Source organism: Hemitrygon akajei, chromosome 13, assembly GCF_048418815.1.
Source record: "Hemitrygon akajei chromosome 13, sHemAka1.3, whole genome shotgun sequence".
Taxonomy (NCBI): Eukaryota; Metazoa; Chordata; class Chondrichthyes; order Myliobatiformes; family Dasyatidae; genus Hemitrygon; species Hemitrygon akajei.
In genome coordinates this window covers 32,734,224-32,751,799 of record NC_133136.1, presented here as the reverse complement: position 1 = coordinate 32,751,799, position 17,576 = coordinate 32,734,224, and the positions used below count along the sequence as shown (strand labels likewise).

The 17,576-nt window shown below is 39.8% G+C and overlaps 1 protein-coding gene across 1 annotated transcript in view; it reads right to left on the bottom strand.

Moving 5' to 3' along the window:
- atp8b5b (ATPase phospholipid transporting 8B5b) overlaps positions 1–16,868 on the bottom strand; it is a 145,105-nt gene extending 128,237 nt beyond the window's left edge. Inside the window, exon 1 of the mRNA XM_073064367.1 lies at positions 16,563–16,868. The gene's annotated coding sequence lies outside the window, so the exon portion shown is untranslated. The remainder of the gene's footprint in view (positions 1–16,562) is intronic.
- Between the last annotated feature and the right edge of the window lie 708 nt (positions 16,869–17,576).

The following is a 17,576-nucleotide window of genomic DNA, read 5'->3' as shown; positions in this document are numbered from 1 at the left end:
TGGGGGATCAGAGGTAGAGAGAATCAGCAACTTCAAATTCTTCAATTCTTCAGATCATTTCAGAGGATCTGTCCTGGGTCCAGCAAAAGAGTACCATTGTGAAGAAAGCATAGCAGCACCTCTACGTCCTTAGAAGTTCACTTAGATTTGTCATGTCGTTTAGAACAATGACAAACTTCTATAGATGTGCAGTGCAGAGTATATTGACTAGTCACATCACAGCTTAGTACAGAACCACAAATGCCCTTGAACAGAAACTAATGGATAAGGTCCATTCCATCATGGGTAAAGCCATCCCCACAAATAAAAACATCTACTCAGAGTGTTATCACAGAAAAGCAGCATCTATCATTAAGGACCTCCACCACCCAGGTCACGTTCTTTTCTTAGCTGCCATCAGCAAGAAGGTACAGCAGCCTAAGGAATCACACCAGCAAGTTCAGGAACAGTCAACTATCAACCATCAACTATCAAGCTCTTGATCTAGAGGGAATAACTTCACTCAACACCAGTCACCCCATCACTGAACTGTTTCCACAACAGGTGGACTTGTTCAAGGACTCATCAACTCATTTTCTCAATCTTTATTGCTTATATGTTATTATGATTATTATTTCTTTTTTTCATTTTGAATTTGCACAGTTTGTTATTTTTTGCATGTTGGTTGTTTGTCCATCGTCTTGGATGCCATCTTTCATTGATTCTATTGCTTCTTGTGTTTACTATGAATGTCAGCAAGAAAATGAATCTCAGGGTTGTATATGGTGACATATGCACAGATAATGAATTTACTTTGAATCCTTTGACATTAGTTTTACAGTCCTATACTTATTTTTGTTTCACTGAGTAAAGGTACCATAGTTGCTCTTCTGTCACCTGGTACCTCATCTGAGTCCATGTCAGTACCTCCAGTTGAACTCTGTCTTTTTGTGTGTTTCCCCCAGCTGTCAGTCTGTGGTTTTGTATCGCCATGTGCTCCTGTCCCCGTTCCTGCTCTACTCCGGCCCCTGTATCACTGAGTACTCCGTCTCTCATCTGTTTCTCTTTATTAGCTGTATTGCTGCCACCTGTGTCTCATTGTGCTCCACCTACCATCTGCCTCTCTGTTTATTGTTCAGCGTATTTCAGTCCTGTGTTTTCACCTGTTTGTTGTCAGATTGTGCCAGTGAGTTTTCTGAGCTTTTCTGGCATTTGTATCTGTACTCTGTCTGTCTGAATATTAACTCTGCCTGTTTCCTGATTCTGGATGTTTTGATTTCTGCCTGAACTTTGACGTCGACTTCGTTTGCATGTCGGAATTTGTTACTCAATTAATATCACTGTGTGGATAGTACTGATTCTGCAATTGGATCCCTGCTCCAGTGTCCTGATAGTCCAACAAATCTTGATCAGATTTTCAGCAATCTCCTCCCTTGCCCCTCCCCCCCCCCCCACACAACCGCTATGATATATTAACAAGCCCTGGTGCTTTAGCTGCCTTTAAGCATGCAAACACATCTAATAAACAAGAGAAAATCTGCAGATGCTGGAAATCCAAGCAACACACACAAGATGCTGGAGGGACTCAGCAGGCCAGGCAGCATCTGTGGGAAAGAGTAAGCAGTCGACGTTTTGGACCGAGACCTTTGCCCTTTTTTTAATGATAGCATATACTAAAACTTCTGTTTGCCCTCTGTTTCACCGAAATGTGGCTGACAGTGGCTTCACCAGCCAGTGCTACACAATCAGAGGATTTCCTGCTGATGGATGAGTCCAGAACTAGAGGCCACAGTTTAAGAATAAGGGGTAGGCCATTTAGAACAGAGATGCGGAAAATCTTTTTCACCCAGAGAGTGGTGGATATGTGGAATGCTCTGCCCCAGAAGGCAGTGGAGGCCAAGTCTCTGGATGCAATCAAGAGAGAGTTAGATAGAGCTCTTATAGATAGTGGGGTCAAGGGATATGGGGAGAGGGCAGGAATGGGGTACTGATTGTGTATGATCAGCCATGATCACAGTGAATGGTGGTGCTGGCTAGAAGGGCTGAATGGCCTACTCCTGCACCTACTGTCTATTGTCTATCGACCCAGTACAGAAAGTCTAACAGTGTGGTCTGAGTACAAAGGTGAGCTTCTATGTGACAGTTTTGAGTCAATAGACTCGTCCATATTCAAAGATTCAGCGCCAACTGAACTGAGTATGTCACCACAGTTGCTGACATTTTCAGCAAATATGTAGAGCTCTATGTACCAAAGAGGTCTATCTAGATCTTCCCGTTGTGGAAACCATGGATGCACTGAGGGATGCACTCCCTACTGAAGACCAGGTCTCCAGCGTTCAAATCAGTGACCCTAACCTATGGAAGGAATTGGGGTATGAACATAAAGCTATCAGGGATGCCAAGAGACAAATTCTAGTCCCACACCAGGGTTTACATGCTATAACGGGCTACAAAATGAAACTTGGCAGCATTGCTGACAGCAGTGCATCCCTTCTTGATGAGCACGTTCTGTGCATGTTTCCAACAGATGGGGAGTAGAATGTCACCATTGCAGTGAACCTGCGGAAGACACCTAGCCCAGACAGAGTCACTGGCCTTATACTTAAATCCTGAGCAGATCAGCTGGTGGGGGGGGGGGGGGTGAAATTTGCAGATACTTTTAACATTTCACTACATCAATCTATGGCTCTCACTGCTTTCAGAAGGCCCTACTATCCCAGTACCAAAGAAAATTAAGGTAACATGTATTAATGACCATCAGACAGTGGCTCTGGCATTGACTATCAAGGAAGCGCTTCAAGAGGCTGGATGATGGCACACGTCAACTCCAATCACTCAGGCAGCCATGACCCACTGCTAATCATCTATTGCCAAAGCAGATCATCGGCAGATGCCATCTTGCTGGTGCTCCCTCATCTTTGGAGCATATGGATAAGACACCTAGGTCAGACTATTATTTTGTATCGTACCCCACCTTCAATACCATCACTCCAAATTCCTAGACCTGGGACTCAACACCTTTGCAGCAACTAGATCCCTGTCTTCCTGACCAACAGCGTGTAGTCAGTAAGAATAAAGAGTAACAGATCTGCCACGATTATCCTCCACAGCAGTTCCCCCCCCCCCCCCCTCTAGGCTGTGTTCTCAGCCCTTTACTCCAGCATGAATGAAAAAGGAGTAGGATTGGGCATGGTTCTAGCAACCCCATCCTGTATAAACACAGTGCTGCAGAAGCTTCAACGACCTCATCCCTGGGAGAGGAAGGATGCACCAAGAAGCGGCCTATGCCCCAATAGGGGTTTTGGGCTTAAGTAAGTAAGAGTAGGGGAAGGAGATAAAAATATCTCCTATAGGGGAAGAAGAGCAAAAATAATTGAAAACAACTTTTCCTCATTGTCAGAGAAGCAAGTGATAGTCCCTGTTTAGTATTTCAAAGGGAATCTCCCATTGAACCACAATGGTTCATTCATCTTTTGGAAACAAATAGTTTGCACCCTTCTCCTCGCTTCTGTTCACACCTTCTATAAAATCAATTCAGTTACTCAGTTCTTATACCATGAATGAGTAGCCATAAACTTGCATCAGAAAATTTATTTTTTCTTAACAGGACAAATCCAGTAAATCTGATTTCTCTCTACCAATCAGTTACCTGATTGATAAACATTCCATTTTTTTCTGTTTCTTTTATTCCAACAATGCAAATACTTAAAGTTCAAATGAATTTATTATCAAAGAATGTCCAGTGTATGTTACTATATACTACCTTGTGATGCGTTTCCTTACAGGCATTTACAGGAAAAAAGAAATACACTAGAATTTTACAAAAAACTATACATAAACAGATAGACTGACAAACAATCAGTGTGCAAAGAAAGGCCAAGTATAAAATAAAAAATGGTACTGAGAGCACGAGTTGTAAAGAGTCCCTGAAAGTGAGTCTGCAGATCATAGAATCAGTTCAGAGTAGTGGTGCATGAAAATTAGCTGCAACGCTTCAGGAGATTGATGGTTGGAGGGTGATAACTTTTTATAACTTTTCCTGAACCTGGTAGTGTGGGACATAAGGTTTGTGTATATCTTGGGCATTGATGCTTCCAAACCAGGCCATGATACAGCCAGTTAGGATACGCTCCACCATGCATGTGCAGTCATTTGACAAGAAAGCAGAGGAGCTGTCATGCCTTCTTTGTGATGACACTTGAATGGTAGTCCCAGGACAGATCCTCTGATATGTTAACGCCAAGGAATTTAAAGGTTCTACCAAGTCAACTGCTATTTGTTTCTACAATTACTTCATAAATGCTATGACTCATGGAAGTATTTATCCAAAATGATAAATATTGCAAACATATTTCTATTATTGATAATCTATGTACAATGTAAGCAAATCAAAACATAATCACCAAATCAGGTGCTCTAATAAAAAATTCCCAAATTAGCTACACACCATTTAACAATACATGCCAACAAAGCAACAGACACAAACTTAAAGGTGTGTTTCATAAATTTTCTTAACAAATTAATTTTGTTAGTTTTGTTACAGAGAAATAACCTCTGGCTCTTTCTCTGTAGCATCACAAATTTGAGAAATATCCCCCTTAAAATATCCTATTCTTGAAACATAGAGAAACATAGAAAACCTTTAGCACAATACAGGCCCTTTGGCCCACAAAGCTGTGCCAAACATATACTTATCATAGAAATTACCTAGGGTTACCCATGGCCCTCTATTTTCCTAAGCTCCATGTACCCATCCAACAGTCTCTTAAGAAACCCTATCATATTCACCTTCACCACCATTGCCGGCAGCCCATTCCACACACTCACCTCTCTCTGCATAAAAAACTTACCCCTGACATCTCTTCTGTACCTACATCCAAGCACCTTAAAACTGTGCCCTCTCGTACTAGCCATTTCAGCCCCGGGAAAAAGCCTCTGATTATTCACACAATCAATGCCTCTCATCACCTTATACACCTCTATCAGGTCACCTCTCATCCTCTGTCACTCCAAGGGGAAAAGGCCGAGTTCACTTAACCTATTCTCATAAGGCATGCTCCCCAATCCAGGCAACATCCTTGTAAATCTCCTCTGCACCCTTTCTATAGTTTCCACATCCTTCCTGTAGTGAGGTGACCAGAACTGAGCACAGTACTCCAAGTGGGGTCTGACCAGGGTCCTATATAGCTGCAACATTACCTCTCAGCTCCTAAACTCAATCCCACAGTTGATGAAGGCCAATGCACCATATGCTTTCTTAACCACAGAGTCAACCTGCATAGCAGCTTTGAGTGTCCTATGGACTCGGACCCCAAGATCCCTCTGATGCTCCACACTGCCAAGAATCCTAAAATTAATACTATATTCTGTCATCATATTTCATCTACCAAAATAAACCACCTCACAGTTATCTGGGTTGGACTCCATTTGCCACTTTTCAGCCAAGTTTTGCATCCTATCAATGTCCTGCTGTAACCTCTGACAGCCATCCACACTATCCACAACAACCCCAATCTTTGTGTTATCAGCAAATTTACTAACCCATCCCTCCACTTCTTGATCCAGGTCATTTATAAAAATCACGAAGAGTCCCAGAACAGATCCCCGAGGTACACCACTGGTGACCGACCTCCATGCAGAATATGACCCGTCTACAGAGTCATGCTGACTATTCCAAATCATATTATGCCTCTCCAAATGTTCATGAATCCTGCCTCTCAAGATCTTCTCCATCAACTTACCAAGCACTGGTAAGCTTTCTGGTCTCTCTGGTCTTAAGGAGGGGATAGGTAGAACAGAAGGAATAACTCTAATTGGGTGAGACCAAAAGATTTAAAAGCAGTAGTTAGTATAGTTCATTGTCTGTGTTCTATGTTGCTAACAGCAAAGCTTTGTGACATATGACATTCCCAGCAAGTGGATGAGTCAAAATGATTACAAGCAGCAAATGCCAGGTCTGATACAAGCAGAGTGTTAAGACTCTCTGGTCTATAATTTCCTGGGCTATCTCTACTCCCTTTCTTGAATAATGGAACAATATCTGCAACCCTCCAATCCTCCAGAACCTCTCCCGTCCCTATTGATGATGCAAAGATCATCGCCATAGGCTCAGCAATCTCCTCCCTCGCTTTCCACAGTAGCCTGGGGTACATCTTGTCTGGTCCCAGTGACTTATCCAACTTGGTGCTTTTCAAAAGCTGCAGCACATCCTCTTTCTTAATATCTACATGCCCATGCTTTTCAGTCCACTGTAAGTCATCCCTACAATCACCAAGATCCTTTTCCATAGTGAATATTGAAGCAAAGTACTCATTAAGTACCTCTGCTTTCTCTTCCGGTTCCATACACTCTTTTCCACGTCACACTACCACTGGAATCTGTCTTCACCATATCTGCCAGCAGTACATCCCATATTCTAATGACACACTGCATGGAAAAGATTTTATTCATGTCACTCTAATTCCTTTCCTCTTTATTTAATTCCTGTAAACATTAGTCCTTAATCCTTCCACCAAAGGGAAGAGCCTCCCAACACTAATTCTGTTGAGAACCCACAGCATTTTAAATACTTTGTTTAAATCTTCCCTCAACCTTTTATTTCCCCTCTGAACAATCTCAGCCTCCCTAGTCCATCCTTGTAACTGTAACTACACTTCCATTCCCAAATATCATTCTCTAATGCCTACGATGTAAGAATTAGAATTGAATGTGAAAGTCATACTAATATTTGTGTTACAAAGTTTTGGCATAACTTTCCTGCCTCTAAGTGAAATGCTACTCTTAAGCCACAAACGTGTACATGTCTTTCTTAACCAGTATTGCTACTTCCCATCATTTTTGCTCATATTCCCCAAGCTATTTTATTTACTTAGAGATACAGCATGGAACAAGTCCTTCCAGCCCAATGAGCCGCACCGCTCAACAATCTACCTGTCAAACACTAGCATTTACAATGGCCAATGAACCTACTAACCGATAGGAGGAAATCAGAGCATCCAGAGGAAACCCACGCAGTTCATGGGGAGAACTTGCAAACTCCTTAAAGACAGCACTGGAATTGAACTCTGAACTCCAGGACACTCTAAGCTGTAACAGCATCGCACTAATCACTACACTGTTGTGCTATACTCCCATCAAAATCCGTCGCCTCACATTTCTCCACATCCAACCTCATCTCTCAAGCAACTGCCCCAAGTCTACCTTGCTCCCACACTCTGCTTGTATCAGGCCTGGCATTTGCTGCTTGTAATCATTTTCACTCATCCACTTGCTGAGAATGTCATATGTCACAAAGCTTTGCTGTTAGCAACACAGAACACAGACAATGAACTATACTAACGACTGCTTTTAAATCTTTCGGTCTCACCCAATCATAGTTATTCCTTCTGTTCTACCTATCCCCTCCTTAACCTCTCTGCTACTGAAAAGTACAGTAACTTGATTTCTCACTCTCACTTTCAGTTAATGCATCAGTTGAAGCATTAACTGTTTCTCCTTGCACAGATGTTGCCTGAACTGGCCTGTGCTTCCAGCATTTTTGTTGTTTAAGTTCGGTCTAATTTTCCAATTCAGCTCTCCAAAGGTTTATGAGGGGGTTCAGTTCTAAAATCTTTCATATGTGAAAACTGGCACAACCCTTAACTTTTGCAGGGGATACCAGCTGCTCTGGATGGTGATTAAAGAAGCACTCTCCTCATTGTAAGGATAAGTAAATCAACCGCAATATATTTGTTTTGGCAAACTGAAACTTGCAAGTCATTCCTCAGATGGCCCTTCCTTAGTGACAGATGGCAGAGCACAGGTGCTTAAGAGAGTTTCTTTTAAATCCATTTTTAAAAGCATGTTTATTCTACTGAACCAATGAAAAAAGACTTAACTAGTCTTTACAGACACGGGTTGAGTTTGAAAGACATTCTTCAAAGATTTTCTTTTGTCTTCAAAGTAGCAAATTAAGTCTTTGTTAAGGAACAAATTAAATTAAACCTTTATAGTAGAAAATATGTATAAAGTAATTTTATAATTTTAATATACCTTTACAAAATTTTATCAAGTACATTCAAATTTAATAGATCTCCATGCTATCAAATTTTAATGTAGCCAGCACCTTCATTATCTTCACTTTAACACTAGAAGTACCTTCTTTGAATGTGAAAGCAAGAACAAACCACTCATTTAGCACATTATCAATACTTCCAGCATCCATTTACTGGTTCTCAGTTTTGTCCCTGTAAGCACCATTATTCCATTTACTGCCCTTTGAAAATGTACTTCCTTGTTGAACTTTTTTGTATTTCCATTTATGTTGGTGGCTACAGTAAAATTATGATAATCCACCATCCAATCATTCAGAATTCCTGAGCAATAAAATAAACTGCCAGAAGAACCCAGCAGGCCGAGGAGCATCCATGGGAGCAAAGGTCTCCATTCATAAATTCTGATGGTTAAGCACCAGGAGCTTGCTGCACTCCTTTCCACTCACCAGCATCAAGTTCTCCTGCTTCTTTCCACTCGCCAGGTCTTCTGTTTCACCAAGCCCTGTTTCCCACAATTCCATCCAACTCTCAAGGTCCCAGTTCCCACACGCCTATGCCACTCCCCAGAGTATTGGTTCCTGGGTTACTCTCCATTCATTACAGCTCTAGTTTCAAACCGTCCTTCCTTCCTTGAGGCTCTCTCCTGACATATTGAGAGCTGGGTTTCCACAATCCTTCCAGCTTATGAGGTGGCCAGGTTCCTATGCTCCTTTCTAACCTGTTCAGGACCCAGTTGTCATGGTTTCTTTCAAATGACCAGAATCCCATTTCCTGCATTCCCTTTTTTTTAATAAAATTTTTTAAATTGAATTTTCAAAAAGGTTACAGAAGGAAAAAAAATTATTAAAAAAATTATCAACCCTTTCCCGCTCCCCTTAACCCCTCCCCCTAACATATCCCTATAGAAAGAGAAAAAAACAGAGAGAAGAAAAATGAAAGAAAGAATGCCTGGATATCGGAAGATCCCCACATGCTCCATGGAGTTCATAATAGCTTTAGTATATATATTTATTTCTTTCCCCAGATAACCAATAATTTTATCTTCGGAGCACCTATATATTTAATCCTATCTTTTGTAAATAAGGGCACCAAATTTTCAGAAATATTTCATATTTATCTCTTAAATTACAAGTAATTTTTTCAAGTGGAATGCAGCTAAAAATTTCATTCTTCCAACGATCTATACTTAAGTTTGAATCCAATTTCCAAGTAACTGCAATAGCCTTTTTGGCTACTGCCAATGCAATTTTTATGAATTCTTTCTGATATTTATTCAGTTTGGATTTCGGTTTTATCCCTTCAATATCGCCTAGTAAAAATAATGTTGGATTATGTGGAAGTTGTGTTCCAATAATTAGTTCCAATAAAATTCTTAAATTTGTCCAAAAAGGTTGAATTTTAAAAGAAGACCAAGTAGAGTGTAAAAAAGTACCAACTTCTTGATTACATCGGAAACATTGATCAGATAAATTTGGGTTTAATTTATTTATTGTTTGTGGTGTAATATATATTTGATGTAAAAAATTATATTGCACTAATCTTAACCGGACGTTTGTTGTATTTGTCATACTGTCAAGACATAGTCTTGACCAACTTGTTTCTTCAATTTTAATATTCAAATCAGTTTCCCATTTTTGTCTTGACTTATGAATTCCTTGTTTAATTGCCTGTTTTTGAATCAAACTATACATACAAGAAATAAATTTTTTAATTTTTCCTTTTTGAATTAAAGTTTCTATTTCATTAGGTTTCGGCAATAACATTGTTTGACCCAATTTATCTCTTAAATAAGCCCTTAATTGGAAATAACAAAAAAGAGTGTTGTTTGATATATTGTATTTATTCAAATGACATTAATATACCTCCTTCAAAACAATCTCCTATATATCTAATCCCTTTTTGAAACCAATTGTATAAAAGTTGGTTATCCATTGTAAAAGGAATAAGTTTATTTTGAATTAATCTTTGCTAATAAAGATTTCTTTATCTCATCATCAACATTTATCTTATCCCATAAATCAATCAAATGTTTTAATATAGGAGATTCTTTCTTTTCCCGTATCCATTTAGATTCCCACTTATATATAAAATCTTCTGGTATATTTTCTCCTATTTTATCTAATTCTATTCTAATCCATGCTGGTTTATCTTCATCAAAAAAAGATGCAATAAATCTAAGTTGATTTGCTTTATAATAATTCTTAAAGTTTGGAAGATCTTGAATTTTTTTCAATAATGGTAAATAATTTAATTTATATAAATTCTTTGTATATAATTTATATAAATTCTTTATATCATTATCAACTCTTATACCTAAATATTCCCTTTCCCTTTAAATACTATACTATAATACTACTTTTGAAATGTAAATTAATAATGTGTTTTGGTTTTAATAACATCCACATTCAAATCATGAATAACATGCAAAACCTTAGAAATCTGCAAATTCAGCACCACCGAAGTCCCAAAAATGCCACATTTTTATTGCGTTTAAGTGAACCCTATGTTGGTAAATTCTGTGCCAGCTGTAATTTCTATAATTATTTAATGTTACAGCTGTGGCATTTTTCATACATATTTAACTCGACTCACACACGTCTTCACAATATACCTTCAAGCCACAGTTTGTAACATACTCTTTTCCTTAAGGTTAATGCCTTAAGTGTGGAATGCATGGCTTTTCTCTGGGTGCTCCGGTTTCCTCCCACAGTCCAAAGATGTACTGATTGGTCATTGTAAAACCCGTAATTAGGTTAGGGTTAAATCGGGGGACGCTGGGCAGTGTGGCTCAGAGGGCCAGAAGGGCCTAACCCACACTGTATCTCCAACTAAATAAATAAAATTAATTTTGCAAGTGAAGTTAATACGTAACGCTGTGCAATAGATGATCAGCCCAACCCCCATCATAATTTTTTTTAAAGTGACCATAGAAATTACAGAAAAGTTGAAGGGCAAGGCTAGAGGAAAAGCTCTATCTCGCATCTCATCATATAAACCTCTCATACTTTCTCACTGAAACCTATCCCTTCACACAAGATACACTCAGTGGCCACTTTGTTAGGTACAGGAGTGTTCCTAATAAAGTGACCACAGGAGTGAAACCCAGTGCGGTTTCCTGTTGCTTTAGACCATCTGCTTCAAGGTTCGACATGTTGTGTGTTCTAAGGTGCTCTTCTGCACACCATCGTTGTAATGCATGCTAATTTGAGTTACTGTCGCCTTCCTGTCAGCTTGAACCAGCCTGGCCATTCTCCTCTGGACTCCCTCATTAACAAGATATTTTTGCTCACAGAACTGCCACTCCTTGGATTTTTTTTTCCTGTTTTTCACACCATTCTCTTTAATCTCTAGAGAGTGTCATGTGTAAAAATCCCAGGAAACAGTAGATTCTGACGAAGCTAAGTCCTGACGAAGGGTCTCGACCCGAAACGTTGACTGCTTCTTTCAATGGATGCTGCCCGACCTGCTGAGTTCATCCAGCTTTTTTGTATGTCTTAAGTAGATTCGGAGATACTCAAACTACTCTGTCTGGCACCAACAATCATTCTATGGCCACTTACTTAGATCACATCTGTTACCCGTTCTGATGTTTGGGTCTGAACAACAACTATACCTCTCGACCATGTCTGCATGCTTTTATGCACTGCGTTGCTGCCTCCTGAGTGGCTGATTAACAAGCAGGTATACAGGTGTACCTAATCCAATTAAGTGAGTGTACATACACTTCGTATCTTTCAGATGCCTGTTATCACTTTCACTTGACAAAAATCTAAGTAAAAATGCCGATACTGGATATCTGAAATTTAAATAAAATATCAGCAGGGAGACAGGATCTGTGGAAACAATGTTTCAGATCTGAGATGCTTCATCAGTGAAAAAGTGAAAGAATTTGGAAATAGTAACAAAGGTGGAGGAAGTTGTGAAGAGGACAAAAAAATCATAGATACATACCGATAGGCTAGGTTAGGCAAATGGAGTATGATGTGGGGAAATGTAAGACAATCCACTTTGGCATGAAAATTTACTTTACCTTAATGGTTTGTAAAAGGCTGCTATGCTGGTTCTTCAAGTAATTAGTAAAGTTAACAGAATATTATCATTTATAGTGTGATAATAGAAAGCAATATCAAGGATGTTTTGCTTCAGTTACTTAGTGCACGATGAGACCAGATCCGAAGGCCTCTGTACAACATAGCCCTCTACATTTAAGTCAGGAAGTTAATGCATATGAAACACTCTAGAGAAGGTTCCATAGACTAATAAATGAAGGCCATGTGTTGTTTTATGAGGAAAGGCTGGATCTTTCTGCCATATTGTTGATTATTCTTGCCTTTCAGCAAACAGGGGATGCAATCATGACACTCCCTTAAAAAGTTATAAAGTAAATGATCCTGTTCTCTTATGAGTCACAAGCAGTTGTTTCACCACCAGAGTAAGAATAAACCTTCTCCTACCCACAGAGCCACTGTTTCCCACTTTGAATATTAAGTAAATCCAATTTGCCTCCATTTCTCCCATTTAGTTGTTCTTCAGATCTATAATTGTTTCCCTCATCCTACTCACTAACTCTCCATGATAATATAAAACGTCGCTTGAATTTCATCGATGCTGTGGTGCAGTCATATGAACAATTCATTTGCAATTCATTCAGATAATGATAAAAAGCAAATTACAGCTTACAGAAAGATTAAGAACTGAAAACACTAGAAGCGCTTACCATCTTACGCAGGATCTGTAGAAAGAGAAACATGATTAACATGACGGATCAGAGATCTTGCATTGGAAGTGGGAAAGAGTGAAGAAAAGTTGGTTTTAATTTGCAGAGGGGTTTGGGGAGGATTGGATAAGAGAAAGAGAATATGTCTGGTAAGGTGAGCCAGTATTACAGTGGGAATAAACTGTAAACAAGATCATCTGATTATTGATTAATGGAAGCAGTTGGAGAGAAATTACATGAATAAAGAGACAGGAATTATTAAACAAGAACAGTTAGATTGATTGAAAATATGCTGTTGCTTTCACTTTTCAAAATAAAAATCTTGCGTTCATAAATTGCTAGCTTGAGTCGTTCTTAATTTGGACAAGGGAACTATTTAATACTCTATTGCAGTGAGGTAGAAGTTGTCCATAAGATTGATCCAAACAGAGCATGTGAAACCCCGAGGCATCAGGTCAAATGAAGGGAAGCAAACTTTTGGCTTCCCTCGCTTGATGTTGCATTGATGTTGAACAACACTTACAATACTACCAGTAACAAGGACAGGCAAAAGGGACTCTCAGTGTAGAACTTCAATGTTTATGGTAAAGAATAGTTTTGTCGTATCTCACCAACAGAGGTGTCCAAAAACACAGCAACCAGTCTGCGTCTGAACTGAAAAGAGGGACAAATCTGCTTGACCTCACTGTTAGCAATCTACCTGCTTGAGGCTCATGTCCTTGACAGTACTAGTAACAGTAAACACTCCACATTCCTCATGGAGACTAAATCCCAGCTCCACCTTTAGGACAATCTCCATATCACTGCGCTGTACTTGCATCATGGAAAATAGGATAGACTCAGAAGAGATTTGGCAGCCCAAATTATTTGGGGCAGCACAGTAGTTAGCACAACACTTTACAGTACCAGCGACCCGGCTTCAATTCCGCCGCTGCCTGGAAGGAGTCTGTACTTTCTCCCCATGGCCGTGCGAATTTCCTCTAGCTGCTTCGGTTTCCTCTGCAGTCCAAAGATGCACTGGTTGGTAGATTCCAATCACAAACAAGAGAAAATCTGCAGATGCTGGAAATCCAAGCAACGCACAAAATGCTGGAGGAACTCAACAGGCCAGACAGCATCTATGGAAAGGAGTACAGTTGACATTTCGGGCTGAGACCTTCATCAAGGCTCGTTTGGTAGATTAATTGGTCATTGTAAATTGTCCCATGAATAGGCTAGCATGAGATTGGGAGATTACTGCGCAGTGAGGCTCAAAGGACTGGAAAGACTTACTTTGCTCTGTAGGCATACGGTGCATTGGCCTTCATCAATCGTGGGATTGAGTTTAGGAATCGAGAGGTAATGTTGCAGTTATATAGGACCCTGGTCAGACCCCACTTGGAGTATTGTGCTCAATTCTGGTCGCCTCACTACAGGAAGTATGTGGAAACCATAGAAAGAGTGCAGAGGAGATTTACAAGGATGTTGCCTAGATTGGGGAACATGCCTTATGAGAATAGGTTGAGTGAACTCGGCCTTTTCTCCTTTGAGCGACGGACGATAAGAGATGACTTGATAGAGGTGTACAAAATAATGAGAGGCATTGATCCTGTGGATAGTCAGAGGCTTTTTCCCGGGGCTGAAATGGCTAGCACGAGAGGGCATAGTTTTAAGGTGCTTGGAAGTAGGTACAGAGGAGATGCCAGAGGTAAGTTTTTTTATGCAGCGAGCGGTGAGTGCGTGGAATGGGCTGCCGGAGGCGGTGGTGGAGGTGGATACGATAGGGTTTTTTAAGAGACTCCTGGATGGATGCATGAAGCTTAGAAAAATAGAGGGATATGGGTAAGCCTAGGTAGTTCTAAGGTAGGGACATGTTCAGCACAGCTTTGTGGGCCAAAGGGCCTGTATCGTGCTGTAGGTTTTCTATGTTTCTATGTTTCTATCTCAATAAATATATAATAGATAGATAAACTAACCATCCATGGAACTTTGAGCTGTGATATGAATCCAAAAGCATCAGCAGCATCTTAAATGGCTCATTACATAAAAGTGTAACACAATTTAACAATATCAAGAAGGTTTCAAATTCAAATTCTCTGAACTTCACTGCTTTAATGCATGGTTGCTGCAAGTGTGCAAAAACTGTTACGCCTGATCTCAGTTTTCTTGCAATAAAAACACCTGACTCCTCATTGGAAACCGGTGAAATGCAGACTTGCAGTAGCTAGGCAAAGTCATGATTCTACAGAGGCAAGAATAAAAGCTCATTGAAAATCAATCAAAGTTATTCTTGTGATAAATTTAAAAAATTATAATAATAAGTAATTATAAAAATACACAGATGCGGACTTAGACTATGAGACATGGGAGCAGATAGGCTCATTCGGCCCGTCAACTCTGCTCCACCATTCCATCATGCCTGATCCTCCTTCCCTCCTCTGCCCCACACTCCGATAAGAATTATTATCATACTTTGAAAAACTCCTCCAAGCTAATTTGATCTCCCTTCCTAAAACTAAACTTGACGGAGCCAACACTTAGAAAATATGAATGGAAGAAGTACATATTTTATTTTAAAGTAGACTGTACCCCTGTCTTAGTAGTCCCAACTAAAAACTTGCTTTTTGAAGAGGTACTCTGGAAGACGCGGCTCGATTCAGCAAATTGCCTTCAATTCTTTAGAGCGTGATGCATAATAAAAAGAAATCTATCAAGATTTAAGGAGTGTGAAGGCAGTTCCTTTCGCCCTACAACCCTGTCTTCAAAGATATGTTTCTGCACTTACACTCAGTGACCAGTTTATCAGGCCTGCCAGCTCGTTGATGCAAAGTCCTGATCAATGAATCATGGGGCAGCAACTCAGAGCATTAAAACAGGCAGACATGGGCTTCGATGCTTCATGGGCTGTTCGCTGGCTTGTTGCCATTCGGACAATTTGTTCTGCTTTTTGCATGTTGGCTGTTTGATGTTTCTCTTGAACAGGTTCTAGGGTGTTTCTTTGCTTTACGGACAAATCTCAGAGTTGCATTCTATATGCATACTTTGATATCAAATGTAGTTTGAATCTTTGAGGTTCAGTTATTGTTCACACTGAACATCGGGATGGGGAAGAAATGTGACCTAAGTGACTTTAACCATGGAATGATTGTTGGTGCCAGATGGTGTGGTTTGAGTATCTTGGAAACTGCTGATCTCCTGGGATTTTCACACCCAGCAGTTACTAGAGTTTACAGAGAATGGTGCAAAAAACCAAAAAACTCCAGTGAGCAGCAGTTCCGTGGGCAAAAACACTTTATTAGTGAGAAAGGCTAGAGGAGAATGGCCAGACTGGTTCAAGCTTATAGGAAGGCGACAGTAATTCTAACAACCATGCAATACAACAGTTGTATGCAGAATGCACAACATGTCGGAATTTGAAGTGGATGGGCTACAGCAGCAGATTACCACAAACATGCACTCAGTGGCCACTTTATTAGGTACAGGAGGTATACCTCAATTTCAGTGGTTAACAGCCAAAACTCTATAATCTCCATCTTAAGATACTAGGCAACATGTTGCCCATTGTGCTATTTATGAGACAAATTACTAAATGCCCCTCTTGTATAAGACTTGGAAGTGGTTAAACTGTTCAGTTAACATCATAAATAGGGATATACATTGCCGGCAATGTGTTGAAAGAGCAAAGTACAGTCAAACCTAATTACAAAAAAATACGGCTTTAAGAATCAATAAAACCACATCCCATGGCTTATGACGATTATGATCGACTATACAATATTTTCAAAAATAAATAAATGGTTCAGTCGAATTCCATGTAATTTATCAACTAAAAAGTAGGTGGAAATACTCCTCACCTTAATAATTCCTGTATGGCATTGGGCTACTGCTTTCCTTCAATGCTTCCTTACAGAAAAAAATTGTACTTGGCAACTCCAAACCACAGCACCATGAGCTCTTTCTTCTGTTACCGTCAACAAATATCAACAATGAAGTGACACCCAGTAATTAAATCGACTAAAGTTCAGTTGTTACGTTGGCAAAGCAAAAACAGAAAATTCAAATTGCTCTTGATTGAAAATTACGTGAAAACTACAGAAAGTGGCCTAAAAATTGTCTGGGCTGCAGTAAGAAAATAGGCTTGTGCTCTAGTCTAAAAGCAATGTTAGTGACAAAGTGGGTGGATCTACATGGTACAGTGTAACACTGAGCAAACAAATGCAATCGATCGTTGGACTTCTCTGTATATTACATCATGTGTACACAGCACCTGAAAGGGAGTGACTGTAAAAAACGTGCTATAAGGTGCTCCAGCTGTCCTTCAAGAGGGGTAGAACCCTACACACTTGGGCAAATTGCAGTATAAATCTCCAAGGAATGATTTAAGCTCCAGAAAATAGTTACTTTTCCTTTCACTAATTTTAGAAAAATCATCATAAGCAATACTTCAAAATTATTTGAGACAGAACATCAGAATCTGAGAAAATAGGAGGGGTAGCAGGTTGCTCATCCTCTCATGCCTGGCCTGCCATTCAAAATGAGCTGTCCTCGTCTCCACTTCAGTGCCTGATCCCATAGCTTTCGGTTCTGCGATCCTTCAGAAATGTACTTCCTCTGTCAACTGGAATTGGAATTATTGGAAATGGATTATTATTGTCATATGTATTGTGCTGTATGCTGTTCGTACAGTATACAGGGAAATCTTTCAGTTCATTACTCAATGCATTGAGCTGGAACAAGGTAAACCAGTAACAGTAAACAGAATAAAGTGTAACAGGTAGAGAGAAAGTGTACAGATGCAAGATCAGGATGAGGCAGATTATGAGGATGAGTACATTTTATTGTACTAGGGGAACCATTTAACAGTTTTA